Genomic DNA, 16,764 nt, shown 5'->3' on the forward strand with positions numbered 1-16,764 from the left:
GATCCAGTCCGTACCAATCCAGTCTGTGCCACTCCAGTCTGAATTGATCCATTCTGTACTGATCCTTTCTGTACCGATCCAGTCTGAAATGATCCATTCTGTACCGATCCATTCTGTGCGCATCCAGTCTGAACTAAGCCACTGGAACTGAATGTAGAAAAGACATTGAAAGCTCAGTGTAGTCCCATGTAAGTCACTTGACTGCCATCATAGAGTGACACAAAATCACGGACTGTATCAGATATTGGGGGTTATAGTCAGTGCATCACTTTTAAATATAATCAAGACCCATACCAGAACCCTGGTTACGTGTCGGCTGTGGCTCAGTGGGTAGCATTCTCCCTTCTGAGTCAGAGGTCGTGGGTTCGAGTCTCATTCCAGGTTGACAATCCGGTGCAGTACTGGGGGAGTGCTACACTGTCAGATGAGGCCCCATCTGCCCTCTCAGGTGGATGTAAAAGATGGTGCTATTCAGGAAGAGCAAGGATGTTCTCCTGATGTTCTGGCCAATATTTATCCCTCAATCAAAACCTAACACAGATGATCTGGTCACTTATTTTATTGCTGTTTGTGGGATCTTGCTGTGCACAAATTGGCTGCTGTGTTTCCGACAGTACAACAGTGACTACACTTCAAAAGTACTTCAGTGGCTGTAAAGCGCTCTTGGACGTCCTGAGGTCATTAAAAGCGTTATATTAATGCAATTAATTTCTTTCTTCTTTGGTTAATTAATCAACTAATAATTAATTCAATTTGTTAAACCCCTAATAAATGTTTACCCTGCAGTTACCTTGGATTTTATGTATCCCTCGGTGTACTCCACTTTACTCTCGCACTCCTGGATAGAATATAATAACAAGCTTGTTGTCTCTCACTTCTAGCCTTTCTCTTTATTGCAGCCTCTCTTGTCTCTGTTTTCTGTTGATTTTGCTATAGTCAGTGTTCCAGTGACCTTTCACCTCTTCTTCCTCTCTCAAGCTGCAGATATGTCCGGAGGATATATTCTCCTTCCTTCCTCCCTCCATCCTCACTTTGTTCAACTCATGCACCGTCTCCTAGTCCAACTCATTCTTTCTCAGGACCGTAAAACTGTGGAACCCCTCACCTCCCTCAGTTTCTCCTTCCTCTGAGAACCTTCAAAACCCAAGCTTGGCGTCAACTAATGACAGCTAACTGATTTACTTTGTGCGCTCGCCTGCTCTTTTCAACCGTCCTGGTGCCCTGTGTTAAGGGCCTTCACCCACGAGGGACTTATCCAATGTTAAGTGCTCATAGTTCTTTGCCCTGCGGTTTCCATGGGAGCCGGATCCATTATTGGTGAAAATGGGAATGTATCTTGAGTGTGCAACATGTTTTTTGTTTGCAATCCATGTGCACAGTTAGGGAGCAGATCAAAGGCCTGTCATATCTAGAAATGCAAATCTATCAAACCATTAGGTCCGATTTTAACCCTGTCCCCATGACAGGAAAGGTGCGTGCAGGTTTAAAATGGCAGGCTGCGTTACCGAGGCATCTAAGCTCCCGCCATTTTAACTCCCGGGTTTTCAGAGGTGCCATGGCCGCCCTCCGCAGGCTGGCAGGGGCCCCTTAAATATTAAGATGTCAGGGTCCAGGTAAGTTCCATTTATTTTCCTTCTGTAAGGTTATCTTGTGGGGTCAGGAGGAGGAGGAGGAAGAGTGCTCCTCCTAGCTCCACAAGGATACCTTGGGCCTTCTCTGACCTGGGATCCCCACCACCTTCCGACCACAATTGTTCCGGACCCCCCCCCCTTACTCACTTACCTTGCCAGGACCGTTTGCTTCGGTCCCCGTTGGCAACCTGCAGCTGCGCAATTCCCCATTCCCGCCCAACGACCTCCGCTGTTGTAGTCTAGTTGATCTCCCGTGGCATTGCTCAAGATAAGTCAGATGACGGGCTGTTTTACAATAGCACTGAATGCAAAATGTATTATCCTGTTGCTATGAGGGACCTGTGTCCCTTTCAGGCCCAAAAGCTTAATTGTTGTTAAGTAAACAGAGCCTCAGATCAATCAGAGTTTAATTGTAAACGAGGAAATTGTGCAGATAGGAATTGCTGGAGGGTTTCAGGCTGCAGGTCAGAAGTGCCCATTAAATGACCGACTTTCTTTTTCTGAGATTATTTTGCATCTGGAGCAGCTCTGTGCGACATTCCAGAATAGAGGGGAATAAAACCTGTCATTGTCTGTTATAATGCTCCCTTTCAGCCAGTCTCATTTGTGTAATAGAAATAAAGAAAGAACTTGCATTTATATAGCAACTTTCGCATCCTCAGGATGTCCCAAAACTATTTGTCTCAATGTTGCACTGCGGAGTTGGGGCTTTTGCCTGTCAGTCCTCTCCAGCACGGACCCTCGCATGGCATCAGCTCATTTAAATATCCATTACCCCTGGCCAAGTAATATGGGAGCTCTGTACTGATGGGGGGAGGGGTTGGAAATGGCTGATAGTAGCCTTCAGAACGCCTAGAATAGCTGAAGATATGTAGCAGCGTCTGGCAAATATTAAATGGTTTGAAAGAAGAAAGACTTACATTTATATCATGCCTTTCATTACCTCAGGATGTCCCCAAGTGCTTTACAGCCAATGAAGTACTTTTGAAGTGTGATCGCTGTTGTAATGTAGGAAATGTGGCAGCCAATTTGCACACAGCAAGATCCCACAATCAGCCATGAAATAAATGACCAGATAATCTTTTTAGTGATGTCGGTTGAGGGATAAATATTGGCCAGGACACCGGGGAGAACTCCGCTGCTCTCCTTCGAAATGGTGACCTGGGATCTTTTATGTTCACCTGAAGGGACGGACAGGGCCTTAGTTTAACATCTCATCTGAAAGACAATGCAGCATTTCCTCAATACTGCTGTAAATTAAAGTAATCCAATGTTACTCAATGTGCCATATTTCTTCATTAAATGGTTACCTTATTTTTTCCCCCCTCCTCTGTTAAGGCACTGATTCTTGCTGGGATACAGTTCTACGGACAATAGCCATCTTCTGGTATTTGCCCAAGTGGCCATTCTTGGTATGTCACCCTCGGCAGTGCCCGTTGGCAGTCTATTTGGCCACGGAAGGTATTGAGGCGAGGCTAACCGTGTCCTAACTGGACACCCGCAAGTGACATTTTCAGCAAGATAGCATTCAGGTGTGGGAACCTTGGCTGATTTCTTTTTTTTTATTCGTTCATGGGATGTGGGCGTCGCTGGCGAGGCCGGCATTTATTGCCCATCCCTAAGTGCCCTTGAGAAGGTGGTGGTGAGCCGCCTTCTTGAACCGCTGCAGTCCGTTGTGGTGAAGGTTCTCCCACAGTGCTGTTAGGAAGGGAGTTCCAGGATTTTGACCCAGCAACGATGAAGGAACTGTGATATATTTCCAAGTCGGGATGGTGTATGACTTGGAGGGGAACGTGCAGGTGGTCTTGTTCCCATGTACCTGCTGCTCTTGTCCTTCTAGGTGGTAGAGGTCGCGGGTTTGGGAGGTGCTGTTGAAGAAGCCTTGGCGAGTTGCTGCAGTGCATCCTGTGGATGGTACACACTGCAGCCACTGTGCGCCGGTGGTGAAGGGAGTGAATGTTTAGGGTGGTGGATGGGATACCAATCAAGTGGGCTAATCCAGAGTCCAGGCTAAGCGGGCTAAACCCTAATTCGGGGTCATCCATTTAATGGTTGCTCAGCTGGGTTTATCTAACTCAGCACAGACCAAGAATTGAACCTAGGACAATATAAGACTCAATACTATACTAGTGGTGTGTTTATTCACTTGGCTAAAGGGGGGATGAGGGAAAAGGCAATAGATTTCATATGCTTTCAGTCCCACAATGAATGGCACTGTATGTGGACCCCTTGTCATGAGGTCAGAATGATATTCTTCCACTTATAATGAGACGTTGGCCTGTACCTCATCTGTGTTTTCAAGCCTTCATAAGAGGGCGGGGAGATACAACTGAAGGAAAGATGACCAGAGCCCATCCTTTGGGCTACAGTTGATCTATAATCACTGTAAAAGAAAAAGAAACAAGACTTTAAGATACAGAGATCCCTTCTCTTTTTAAATGTTTGACTTTTTTTTTTCACACTCAGTTTTTGTAAGTTATTTTGACTTCCCCTCCCCCAAACATACCACAAACTGAGCTACAAGGTTGGCAACTGACTGACTTCCAGGCCTCTGTCAGCCTCATTCAGATGCGCAAGAGTAGCCCAGGATTGATTTATTGTTCTGTTCCCCTCCCTCCAGATAGCCAAGATCCCATCACTTTTATTGCTGTACACAGGAGCAGTTAGCAACAGTGGTGTTTTAGCAAGGGGATGAGTGCTGAAGGCAGGAGATTCATATTACATGCCTCTCCTAGAACATTTTGATTTTTAGCATCCGATTTAGTATATTTATTGATATTTTGGAGTAATTCTGAATGTGTAACTCAGTATAATTTATATTTTTATTGCATCATCACCGTACAGCCAGTCTCTATTTTATTTCCAAACCATAGCAATTCCACGTGCAGTCAGAGGAGATGTCAAATAAATCCAGTCACATTCACATCAGGAAACATCAGCTGCAACTAGTTTTGAAGAAAATAAACCTTTACAAAGAACAACATCTGGGCATGCCCCAGAAAGCTCCTTTGAGGAAAGCAAAAGTCTTTAGCAGCTTCCTGCCCCGTTGCCTCTAAAACTCCAACTCCTCTGGCTCTCCCATGGGCCTTCCATTTTATCCGGCCCTTTAACGTTGCTGTGGCCTTTGAGGCTCAGGGAACAGCAAGACTTCCTCTTCTCTCTGGCCCTGTGGCCAATCGAATGCCCCAGCGTGCACCAAATTTGCAAATTAGACCCAGTAGGACGTTCAGGTGCTGAGGTCGTACTTCCGGCTTTTGCTCTCAAATTGCTCCCAGACAGCACTGGCCCGGCCCTCTTATCTTGGTTATGTTAATGGCCAGCCCCAGGATACTTTGGATTAGAGGAATTACCATATAGACGGAAAGTGTATCCGTACTGGGAAGTTTTCTCCTCAGGTGTCAGAAGGAGGAAAAGTTATGTTTGCTTATGACCACGCGGAGAGAGGGGAATTTCTTTCCTCCTCTCGTCGCCTCGCTCTTGCGGTGAGGTTCCACAGGCGCCAACAACCCCTCTGGTACCTGAGCTCTGGCCAGCCTTCATACGTCAGCCCAGTTAGTGCTGGTAGCCTGTTAAATCAGTGATATCCAATAGAAATCACTGACTAGCCACAGGCTCGGCTACGGTGACACCGTTTCAGCCCCATGCACTAATTATAATAAAAATCGCCTTACACACAATGCAGATAAATGTACTTCATTCATGGATATTTACTTAAACATCTACCACCATTCAGTGACCAAGGAAGTAAAGCACTCACAACAGACAAAAAACAAACACTGCTTTTCGTCTTGCCATTTTACCAACTGATGCTTAAAAAGGTTGAAGTTCACATGCATACACCGTGCGAGCATGAGTATTGAGATCACATGCCCAATGACAGTGTCTATTACTCATTTTTATTTACTAATCAGAAATGCAATTAGCCACATCTGGATTCCCAATTAGCTAACGTAGCGGACAACACAGGTGTTAGATCATAGGAGACATCATCGTCCAACCTGATCCTCTCCTCACCTGATGTCTACATATGTTCTTCCAGCAGTAGTCACTGTACAGCAGTCAAAAGCAGGAACCCTGGATGATTTCTTCCCCTCCCTGACTTCCCGGCCTCTAAGGTAAGTTGCAAGACCCTAACTCTTGCCCTGGTTGCAATCAGCTAACTAAGGCCAGATCAAGAATTGATCCTGGGACCTTTTGGTTTGGAACTGCACCAGGTAGTACCTTTGCACACTTGGCCATCATTAAGATTGAGTTCATAAATCAGTCCATAAATTGTGCACTTTTCTCTCAGAGAGAAACCAGGAAATTATAGGCTGTTAGTCTGACATCGGTTTTGGGGAAGTTATTGGAATTTATAATTAAGGACTGAGAACTTAGAAAGAAATTTGAGCTGATTAGAGAGAGCCAATATGGATTTGTAAAGGGTAGGTCATGTCTAACGAACCTACTTGAATTTTTTGAGGGGGTAACTAAAGCAATAGAATGTCTATGGATGTAGTTTATATAGACTTCCAGAAGGCATTTGATAAGGTTCCACATAGAGACTGTTCGCTAAAATTAAAGCTCATGGAATTGAAGGCAAATTATTGACCTGGTTAGGAGATTGGTTAGGCAGTAGAAGACAGACAGTAGAGATAATGGGTATGTATTTGAATTGGAAGGAAGTGATTGGTGGTGTCCCAGGAGGATCTGTGCTGGGGCTTCAACTATTCACTATATTTATCAATGACTTAGATAATACAATAGAGAGCCATGAATCGAAGTTTGCCGATGACACAAAGATTGGTGGCATAGTAAACAGTGTAGACAGGAGCATAAAATAACAGAGACATTGATAGATGAAATGAGTGGGCAAAACTGTGGCAGATGGATTTCAACTCAGGTAAGTGTGAGGTCATCCATTTTGGATCAAAAAAGGATGGGTCAGAGTATTTTTTAAATGGTGAAAAGCTAGGAACAGTGAAGGTCCAAAGAGATTTAGGGGTCCATGCACACAGATCACTAATGGAATGTTAGCCTTTATAACTAGAGGGCTAGAATATAAAGGGAAGGAAGTTTTGCTACAGCTATACAAAGCCCTGGTTAGACCACATCGGGAGTACTGTGTACAGTTCTGGGCACCGCACCTTAGAAAGGATATACTGGCCTTGGAAGGAGTGCAGTGCAGATTCACTAGAATATTACCAGGGCTCCAAGGGTTAAATTATGAGGCGAGATTACATAAACTAGGCTTGAATTCCCTGGAATATAGAAGGTTAAGGGTTGATTTGATTGAGGTTTTTAGGATTTTGAAAGGAATTGATAGGGTAGATAGAGAGAAACTTTTTATACTGGTGGGGGAGTCTAGGACAAGGGGACACAAATTTAAAATCAGAGCCAGGCCATTCTAGAAATACCTCTTCACACAAAGGGTGGAACTCTCTCCCAAAAGAAGTAGATGCTAGCTCAATTAATAATTTTAAATCTGAGATTGATAGATTTTTGCTACCCAAGGGTATTAAAAGATATGGAGCCAAGGAGGGTAAATGGAATTAGGGCACAGATCAGCCATGATCTCATTAAATGGCGGAACAGGCTCAAGTGGCTGAATGGCCTACTCCTGTTGCTATGTTGTTCTGATGGCCCCTCAATGCTTTGCACTGAATGTGATCACTTGCCATGACCACAGAGTGAAGTTTTTCCATAGTTATGGTGGTCTATACCTCTTCCGTAGTGTCAGGCCGTTAAAACTCAATGATGGATAATCAGAACCCATTCTTTGGGTTGCCATTGGTTCCCTCTCTTTGTAAACACTGTAAAGGGGGTGCTGGAGAGTCTTCAAGATGCAGAGATTCCTTCTCTCTTCAATGTTGAAAGCTATGTTGTCTCCTCCATGCACCCATCCTCCTGTACCTCACCCAAGTGGCCATTCTTAATGCCGGAGCTTAGACGGTATGTGCCGACAAGCTATTAGATTTTGTGGGACACCACAGTGCTGTCCTCACCCAGAGTCAATGCATTTCCCAGCAGAGCTCACTGGATAATAGTCATTGAGTAGGAGTCCTGGCTAATTCTAAAGGCTTGTGGCACTGAGACCAACTGTAGCAGTCCAATATCACCCCGCTGGGATAAAATATCTCAACACGGACAGGGTATTGAACCTGGGGCCTTGTGATCTACAAATCAAATGGTGCCTTTCCCCACGATTAAATCGAAACATTCCCAGTTAACAAACTCTTGAAGCCAACTAGCCAAATGTTGGCAGATTACTCCGCACCAGTCTGGACCAACCCAGTCTGGGCCAACCCTAGAACTGGAAGTGGAGGGAAAGAAGCATTTAAAGACGTGTGCAGTCCAGGAAAATCACCTGAGTGGCATTACACAGTGACACAAAAGTACAGAATGCATCAGATACTGGGGGCACAGTCAGTGCATCACTTCCCAAGTATAATCGGGACCCATTCCAGAATCCTGGTTAATGAATCAACTAAAAAACTCAAAGCAATGATTAGAACACTTTTTCAAACTAACGTTTGCAGCAACAGAAAGCTGAGGAATGTGCTAAAACCCCATATAAACGTTTACCTTGCAATTCATTTACTGCCTCTGGTTTTATGTATTTGAATTCGATCTGCTTTACTCTCTCGCATTCCTTGATAGGATATAAGAAAAGGCCTGTTGTCTCACACCCTTAAGTTGGCCCAGGTTGTAGCACTCTCACTTGTAAGACCTGAAGGTTGTGGGTTCAAGCTCCACTCCTAAGACTTGAGGACACAAACTATCCTGACAGTTCAGTGCGGGACTGAAAAATTACTTCATTGCTGGAGGTGCTGTTTCTCAGATGAAAATAAACTGAGGCTTAAGTAGACATAAAAGATATCATTGTATTATTTCAAAAAGTCCAGTCCAGACAACATTTCTCCCTCAATCAACACCAACAAAACAGATTATCTGGTTATTCGTCTCACTTACTGTTTGTCAGATCTTACTGTGTGCAAATTGGCTGTTGTGGTTTCCCCCATAACAGAGAGTGCACTTCAAAGTCATTCGTTGGGACATCTTGAGGATGTGAAGTGCCATACCAATGAGTCTCTAGATTCCAAACTCTCTCTCCATCGCAACCTTTCTTGACCCTCCTGAACTTATTGCCATTACTATGGTCATTGCCGCTGTGAACTTTCTTCTCTCGTTCCTCCTAAGCTAAGGCATCATAGTATCATAGTAGGTACTGCACAGGAGGAGGCCATTCAGCCCATCGTGCCTGTGCTGGCTCTTTGAAAGTGCTATCCAATCAGTCCCATTCCCCTGCTCTTTCCCCATAGCCCTGTACATTTTTTCCTTTCAAGTATTTATCCAATTCCCTTTTGAAAGTTACTATTGAATCTGCTTCCACCACCCTTTCAGGCAGTGCATTCCAGATCATCATAACTCGCTACGTAAAAAATGTTTCCTCATGTCGCCTCTGGCTCTTTTACCGATCACCTTAAATCTGTGTCCTCTGGTTACCGACCCTTCTACACTAGAAACGGTTTCTCCTTATTTACCCTATCAAAACCCTTCATGATTTTGAACACCTCCATCAAATCTCCCCTTAACCTTCTCGGTTCTATTGAGAACAAACCCAGTTTCTCCAATCTCTCCATATAACAGAAGTCCCTTATCCCTGGTACCATTCCAGTAAATCTCTTCTGCACCCTCTCTCAGACCTTGAAATCCTTCCTAAAATGTAGTACCGAGAATTGGTCACAATACTCCAGCTGAGGCCTAACCAGTATTTTATAAAGGTTTAGCATAACTTCCTTGCTTTTGTACTCCATGCCTCTATTAATAAAGCCCAGGATCCCATATGCTGTTTTTAAACAGGCTTCTCAACTTGTCCTGCCACCTTCAAAGATTTGTGTATGTGCACCCCCAGGTCTCTCTGTTCCTGCACCCCCTTTAAAATTGTACCATTTAGTTTATATTGCCCCTCCTCGTTTTTCCTACCAAAATGTATCACTTCACACTTCTCTGCATTAAATTTCATCTACCATGTGTCTGCCCATTTCACCAGTCTGTCTATATCCTCCTGAAGTCTGTTAGGGATGGGCAATAAATGCCGGCCTTGCCAGCGACGCCCACATCCCGTGAACGAATAAAAAAAAAACTATCTTCCACATTGTTTACTACATTTCCGAGTTCATATCATCTGCAAACTTTGAAATTATACCCTCTATACCCAAGTCCAGGTCATTAATATATGTCAAAAAGAGCAGTAGCCCTAATATTGATCCCTGGGGAACACCACTGTATACTTCCCTCCAGTCTGAAAAAACAACCGTTCACCACTACTCTCTGCTTTCTGTCCCTTAGCCAATTTTGTATCCACCCTGCCACTGTCCCTTTAATCCCATGGGCTTTAATTTTGCTAACAAGTCTATTATGTACTTTATCAAATGCTTTTTGAAAGTCCATCTACACAACATCAACCGCACTACCCTCATCAACCCTCTTTGTTACTTCATCAAAGAACTCAATCAAGTTAGTCAAATACAATTTTCCTTTAACAAATCCGTGCTGACTTTCATTTATTAGCCCATACTTTTCCAAGTGCCAATTAATTTTGTCCCGGATTATTATCTAAAAATTTCCTCACCATCGACATTAGGCTGACTGTTTGCCGGGTTTATCCCTCTCCCCTTTTTTGAACAGGGGTGTTACATTTGCAATCCTCCAGTCCTCTGGCACTATCCCCATATCTAAGGATGATTGGAAGATTGTGGCCAGCACCTCTGCAATTTCCACCCTTACTTCCCTCAGTAACCTCGGATGCGTCCCATCTGGACCGGGTGACGTTTCTATTTTGAGTACTGCCAACCTTTTAAGTACCTCCTCTTTATCTATTTTTATCCTATCCAATATCACCACTACCTCCTCCTTTACTGCTACAATGGCAGCATCCTCCTCTCTATTGAAGACTGATACAAAGTACTCGCTTAATACCTCAGCCATGCCCTTTGCCTCCTTTTTTGTCCCCAATCAGTCGCACTCATCCTTTGACTATTTATATTTTTGTAAAAGACTTCTGGGTTCCTTTTTATGTTAGTCACTAGTCTATTCTCAAACTCTCTCTCTGCCCCTCTTATTTCCTTTTTTAGATCTCCCCTGTTCTTTCTGTATTCAGCCTGGTTCTCTACTGTATCATGAACATTACATTCGTCATAAGCCTCCTTTTTCTGTTTTATTTTAATCTCTATATCTGTAGCCATCCAGGGAGCTCTAGCTTTCTTTCCCCCTCGTAGAGATGTCTCTACTCTGTACCCAAACCAACTCCCCCAATACATTCATCTTCCTCCCTTCAGCTTCACAGTGTTCAAATTGAAACTCATTGAATTGTATTCCAAGGACCTAAAAACTGTGGAGCTCTTTGCTGCTCAGTCTTCCCTTCCTCCTTAAAATGTTCAGGCTTTTAAAGCCCAAGCTTGGTGTCAACTAATCACTATTTCCTGATTTACCTCGTGCTCTTTCCTTTTCAACCTTGCTGGTGCCCTGTGTCAAGGCCCTTCACCTGTGTGAACGTACCAATATTAACTTTTCTGTCAAAAGGCCAACATTTTCCATGGAATTTCGATCCATTAAGAGTGAAAATGTAAATATAATTTGAGTTTGAATTTTGTTTTGCAGTCCATGCGCTCACTGCACAATTAAGGAATACGCAGACCCAACATTACCTTTATTTTAAATCTGTCAAACCTTCATCTAACCTAGACATTGCTCACAGCCTAGATGGCTGTTTCATAATGCCATATAATGCACAATATATTATCCTGCTGTTAAGGTGGAGCTGGATGCTTTTCAAGGCCAAAAGTCTAATATTGTTAAGTGAACAAAGCCTAGTTTAATTGCATTTTCTGGTAAAGAAATCGAGCAGATTGGAAAATGCTTATAAATTTCAGGCTGCAGTTCAGAAGCATCCAGCATTAAGTGACTGGCTTTCTTTTTAAAGATTTTTTTTGCCTCTGTAACAAAGTGTGACATCTGGAGTGTGACGTCTGAAGTGTATAACCTGGACACCAAGTCTGGGATTTTCCGCTTTGGTGGAATGCCGGTACACCTTTAGCGGGATGTTTGCCGCAACCCTGCCGATTTTCTGGGGTTAGGGTCATCGCTATATCTTGAGGCACGGTCCCGGTGGGATTCCTACCTCCATTTGGAAATGGCCACGGCAGGGCCTGGGGACATGCAACTTGCCACAGCGTAGGGGGGCTGGCACCCTGAGGACAATAGTTTAATATGTTTGTCACTATTTAAATTTAGCAGGGGCTTGGAGTCAAATCCTTCATCCTGCAAACAAAGAGCACTTTCCCGCATTATCTAGGCTACTGGTTCTATCAAGTGCTTTCACAGAACCTTCCTCATTTTTGGAAGGTAGCTCAATAACACTGACAAATATATATAGAATCATAGAATCTTAGAGCACAGGAGAAGGCTATTCGGCCCATTGTGCTTGTTCTGGCTGTTTCAAAGAGCTGTCCAATTAGTCCCACTCCCTTGCTCTTTCCCTATAGCCCTGCGAATTTTTCCTTTTCAAGTATTTATCCAATTCCCTTTAGAAAGCTACGATTGAATCTGCTTCCACTGCCCTTTCAGGCAGTGCATTCCAGGTCATAACAATTCGTTGCATATCACAACATTTTTCCTCATCTCCCCTCTGGCTCTTTTACCGATCACCTTAAATCTGAGTCCTCTGGTTACCGTTCCTCCTGCCAGTGGAAACAGTTTCTCCTTATTTCTCTATCAAAACCCTTCATGATTTTGAACATCTCTATTAAATCTCCCCTTAACCTTCTCTGCTCTAAGAGAACAATCCCAGCTTTTCCAGTCTCTCATCCCTGGTATCATTCTAGAAATCTCCACTGCATCCTTTCCAAGGTCTTGACATCCTTCCTAAAGTATATTGAACAGTATAGGAGCAAGTAAATTGTAGCAGTAACACAAATATATTTTTGTAGCAGCTGTTAAGTATTACTAGTTCCTTGTATTTTTTCTGGACATCTCCTGATTAGAGGATGCGCTGCCACTACCAATGTTCACACTGGTAGTTTCTGTAACCAGATTATACCAGCCGATTGGGTGGATAATGTTATGCAGTGGAAGGGTTTCATGAGCTCCCATTGCCCATCGATGAGAAGGAGAGCCACCCACTCCGACTGGACACGAGTTCCCCGCAAGATGTCAACCCAGAGTTTAGAGCTGGAGCTCCAGTCTCCACTCGCCGGGACTTTCTGGAGCAGGGTTCGAACCCTGCACCTTCTGACTCATCCTTGTTTTCAAATCCCTCCATGGCCTCGCCCCTCCGTATCTCTGTAACCTCCTCCAGCCCACAACCCTCCGAGATCTCTGTGCGCCTCCAATTTTTGCCTCTTGCGCATCTCCGATTTTAATCGCTCCACCATTGGCGGCCATGCCTTCAGCTGCCTAGGCCCTAAGATCTGGAATTCCCTCCCTAAATCTCTCCTCCTCTCCTTTAAGATACTCTTTAACACCTACCTCTTTGACCAAGCTTTTGGTCACCTGTCCTAATATCTCCTTATGTGGCTCAGTGTCAAATTTTGTCTGATTACGCTCCTGTGAACTGCCTTGGGACGTTTTACTACGTTAAAGGCGCTATATAAATGCAAGTTGTTGTTGTTGAGGCAGGAATGCTAACCACAAAGGCTTGGTCCTCCTTGTAGAGTAGAAAATAATAAATAGTTCACAGTTCATTTGCTGAATAATCCTGTAATTAATTTTCTTATATCATGGTTCTTTACCCTTCCCTCATTAGCAACTTAGATAACTATCTTTGGAAGTTTCAAACTGATAAACACATTCAAAAACAATGAGCAGACTTTTAGAATTTAAGTAACTATCTGTTGAATTCAAAAGGAGTTGCCAATCAAACACATATTTGAACAAACTAGACAGAATGTTTGTAGCTCAATTGAATAGCTTGGCCTTTCCCTTGGATACTTGTTTTTCAGAAAAACAGTCAGATTATTGTAACAAAAAGTTACAAAATGAGCATTCTTATGTCCTGGTGATAGAATTAAAGTCTGTACCAAACTAAATATTGGATTGAATGCTTCATTTTTGTCATGCACGGTATTACAGGCCAGGTGAACCCTGTCAACCACATCTGTAAGGTTTCCAGCAAGGGCCAAAACCAAGTGTGGGAAACCTTGCTGCTCTCTCCCCTCCCTTATCCAAGGGCATTTAGATCGAATGCAGCATCGCAAACTGCTGCCTGGCTGGGATCATCTAACTCAAGCACATACCAGGAAGTCAACCTGGGACATTCTGCCTGCATGGCTCAGTACTACAGCCCTGGTGCTTTTATTGACATGGCCATCAGATTGACAGGAAGTGGAAGAGAAGAAAAAGGCAAGATATTTCTTATGCTTTCAGTTCCATAATACATGACCGTTGTCACAAGGTCAGAGTGAATTCTTTCCGCTAGAAATGAGATGGTGGCCTGTACCTCTTCTCAAATGTCAGGCCTTCATTAGAGGGCGCGGAGATACAACTGAACGACAGGTGATCAGAGCCCATCCTTTGGGTTACAGCCGGTCCCCTTTCTCTGTAAACACTAGAAAGGAAAATAAAACCTATAAATTCAGACATTTTTTCTCTTTTTAATGCTTAAGACTTTTTCACTCCCTATTTCTGACCAATCTACAAGGTTAGCAATTGACTGACTTCTAGGACTCTCCTCCTATCCTAAGACACTCCGAGAACTCTGTGTTCCCCCACCTCAGGCCTCGTGTCCATCCCCCACTTCCTTCGCTACACCATTGGCAGCCGTGCCTTCAGTCGTCCAGGCCCCAAGCTCTGGAATACCCTCCATAAAACCCTTTGCCTCTCCACCTCTCTCTCCTCCTTTAAGACGCTCCTTAAAACCTACCTCTTTGGTCAAGCTTTTGGTCAACCGTCCTAATGTCTCCTTCATTGGCCCAGTGTCACTTTTTATCTGATTACCTTCCTATGAAGTGCCTTGGGACGTTTTACTACGTTAAAGGCGCAATGTAAGTTGTTGTTGATATTGCCTTGGAGATGCAAAGTATTGACTCATCATTCAGTCTCCCCCTTCCATCCTGATCAGAATGATCCTTGCCTCAGGAGCCATATAAGGAGATATTAGGCCAGGCGATCAAAAGTTTGGTCAAAGAGGTAAGTTTTAAGGAGAATCTTAAAGGAGGAGAGAGAGGTAGAGGGCTATGGAGAGAATGGACAGTAGGATTAGTTCTAGATTGCTCTAGCAAAGAGCCAGCAGGGACATGTTGGGCTGAATGGCCTCCTTCTACGGTTCTATGTTTTGTTTCCAACTAGTTAATTGAAATGTAGATTGTACTTTCACATTCCTTTTCTCTCCCTGCCTCACTTCTTTATTCTCATTCTCTCTCTCTTATTTCCGTTTTCATCACCCATCATTCCCTCTCTGTCTTTCTCTCTCCCATTTTCTCCGTCTCTCAGCCTTTCTTTGTCCTCACTCTTTCCTCTTCCCCTTTTCAGTCTCTCTCTTATTCCCTCTTTCTTTTCTTTTCTCCCCACCCCACCAGGGCGGCTGGGACACTTCTCTGGATACATGAGGTGATGGTGTGTGTGTACCTCTTCTGAAATGTTAGGCCTTCATCAGAGGGCGGGGAGATACAACCAAACGACAGATGATCGGGGCACATTGCTTGGGTCATAGGTGGTCTCCTCTCCTCATAAACACTGGAAAGAAAAAAAAAGCACTTCAAAATACAATTCTCTTCTCTTTCTATTGTCTAAAATGTCTTCCTTGCTCTGTTTTTTTCTTTAAAGTTACTTTGTTTCGTATTACAGGAATAATATTTTGCCCTGCAGTACCTCACAGCCATTCTCCATGTGTGAGCCTAGTCCAGACTGCTCGACCATGAAGGTCATCACAGCCACTCCTACCCCCGTCCGTCCTTAACACCCACTTTCCCGCAGGGCTGGCTGGATAACAATTATGAAGAGGAGCCTTGGCTGGTTGTTCCTACCTGCAGCGCAGCGTAACTGAGGCCAAACGTAGCAGCACAACTGCTGACCCGGGTTGAGATCAGCTAACTCAGATTTGACATGTGATGTGCATGGCTCAGTTACACACACTGCCTTAACCAGCTCAGCCACTGGGAGAGCTGAAGGGACAGTCATTATTGGTAAAGTGTCTCCCACCACAGGAGAATGGAACAGCTGCAACAACATTCAAAGAACCACCCAGGACAAAGCAGTCCACTTGATCGCCACTCCATCCACTGCCTTAAACATCCACTCCCTCCACCATTGGTGTACCATATCTGCAGTGCATCCTAACTACAGGATGCACTGCAGCAACTTGCCAAAGCTTCCTCGGCAGCACCTGTCCTGATAACCTGAAGCAAGATCTGGAATCAGATCAGGGTCAGGCTGATTGGGTGACAACCATCTCCATGGCAGCTCTTAAAAATTGGGAGTGCGGAATCTGGGGGCAGTTGAAATTTCCTGTCCCCATTGTTAATGAGTCCACAGCAGAGAAGCCGCCCAAGCTAGGCAGTAGACCTCTCTCAAAAGTTAGTCATCTCCTTCCAAAAGGGAATAGGATTGTCTGGGTAGGAAATTACACATTCATACTGTTATCCAGGTTGCATCTGACGTAGCTTGTCACGGTTGTGTGGGAGTTAGACTTCATACCTGACATGTATAGTGTATGGCCAATTACAGCAATAGAAAAAAATGAAATAATTGACTTGTCCAATGCAGTCTGTTTGTTAACAAAGCCTGAGGACAAGTACCTGTGGTATTCTGGAATGTTCCAGGATTTAGAAGTATTGTTCTCGTTGGAACATTGGTCCTGGGGTTGGAGAAAGAACAATGCGTTGTTCACTTTTTCATTTTCCTGTCTTTCACCCGCTGCTGCCAGAAACTTGTTCCTGCGCTTATCTTTTTTAAAGTGAGTATCATATCCTGTCCAATTGTTCTTCATAGTTCCAGTCCTGTAGCAGGTTAAAATTAAAAACAGTAATGAAAACTGGAAATCATGAACCGTTTGGACATACAATCAAAGGAATTATAGCACAGAAGGAGGCCATTTGGTCCATTATGCCTGGGCTGGTGCTAGCTCTTCCACTGGAGCTGTCCACTCTTATCCCAA

The sequence above is a fragment of the Heptranchias perlo genome, chromosome 18 (genome assembly GCF_035084215.1).
Source record: "Heptranchias perlo isolate sHepPer1 chromosome 18, sHepPer1.hap1, whole genome shotgun sequence".
Classification (NCBI taxonomy): domain Eukaryota; kingdom Metazoa; phylum Chordata; class Chondrichthyes; order Hexanchiformes; family Hexanchidae; genus Heptranchias; species Heptranchias perlo.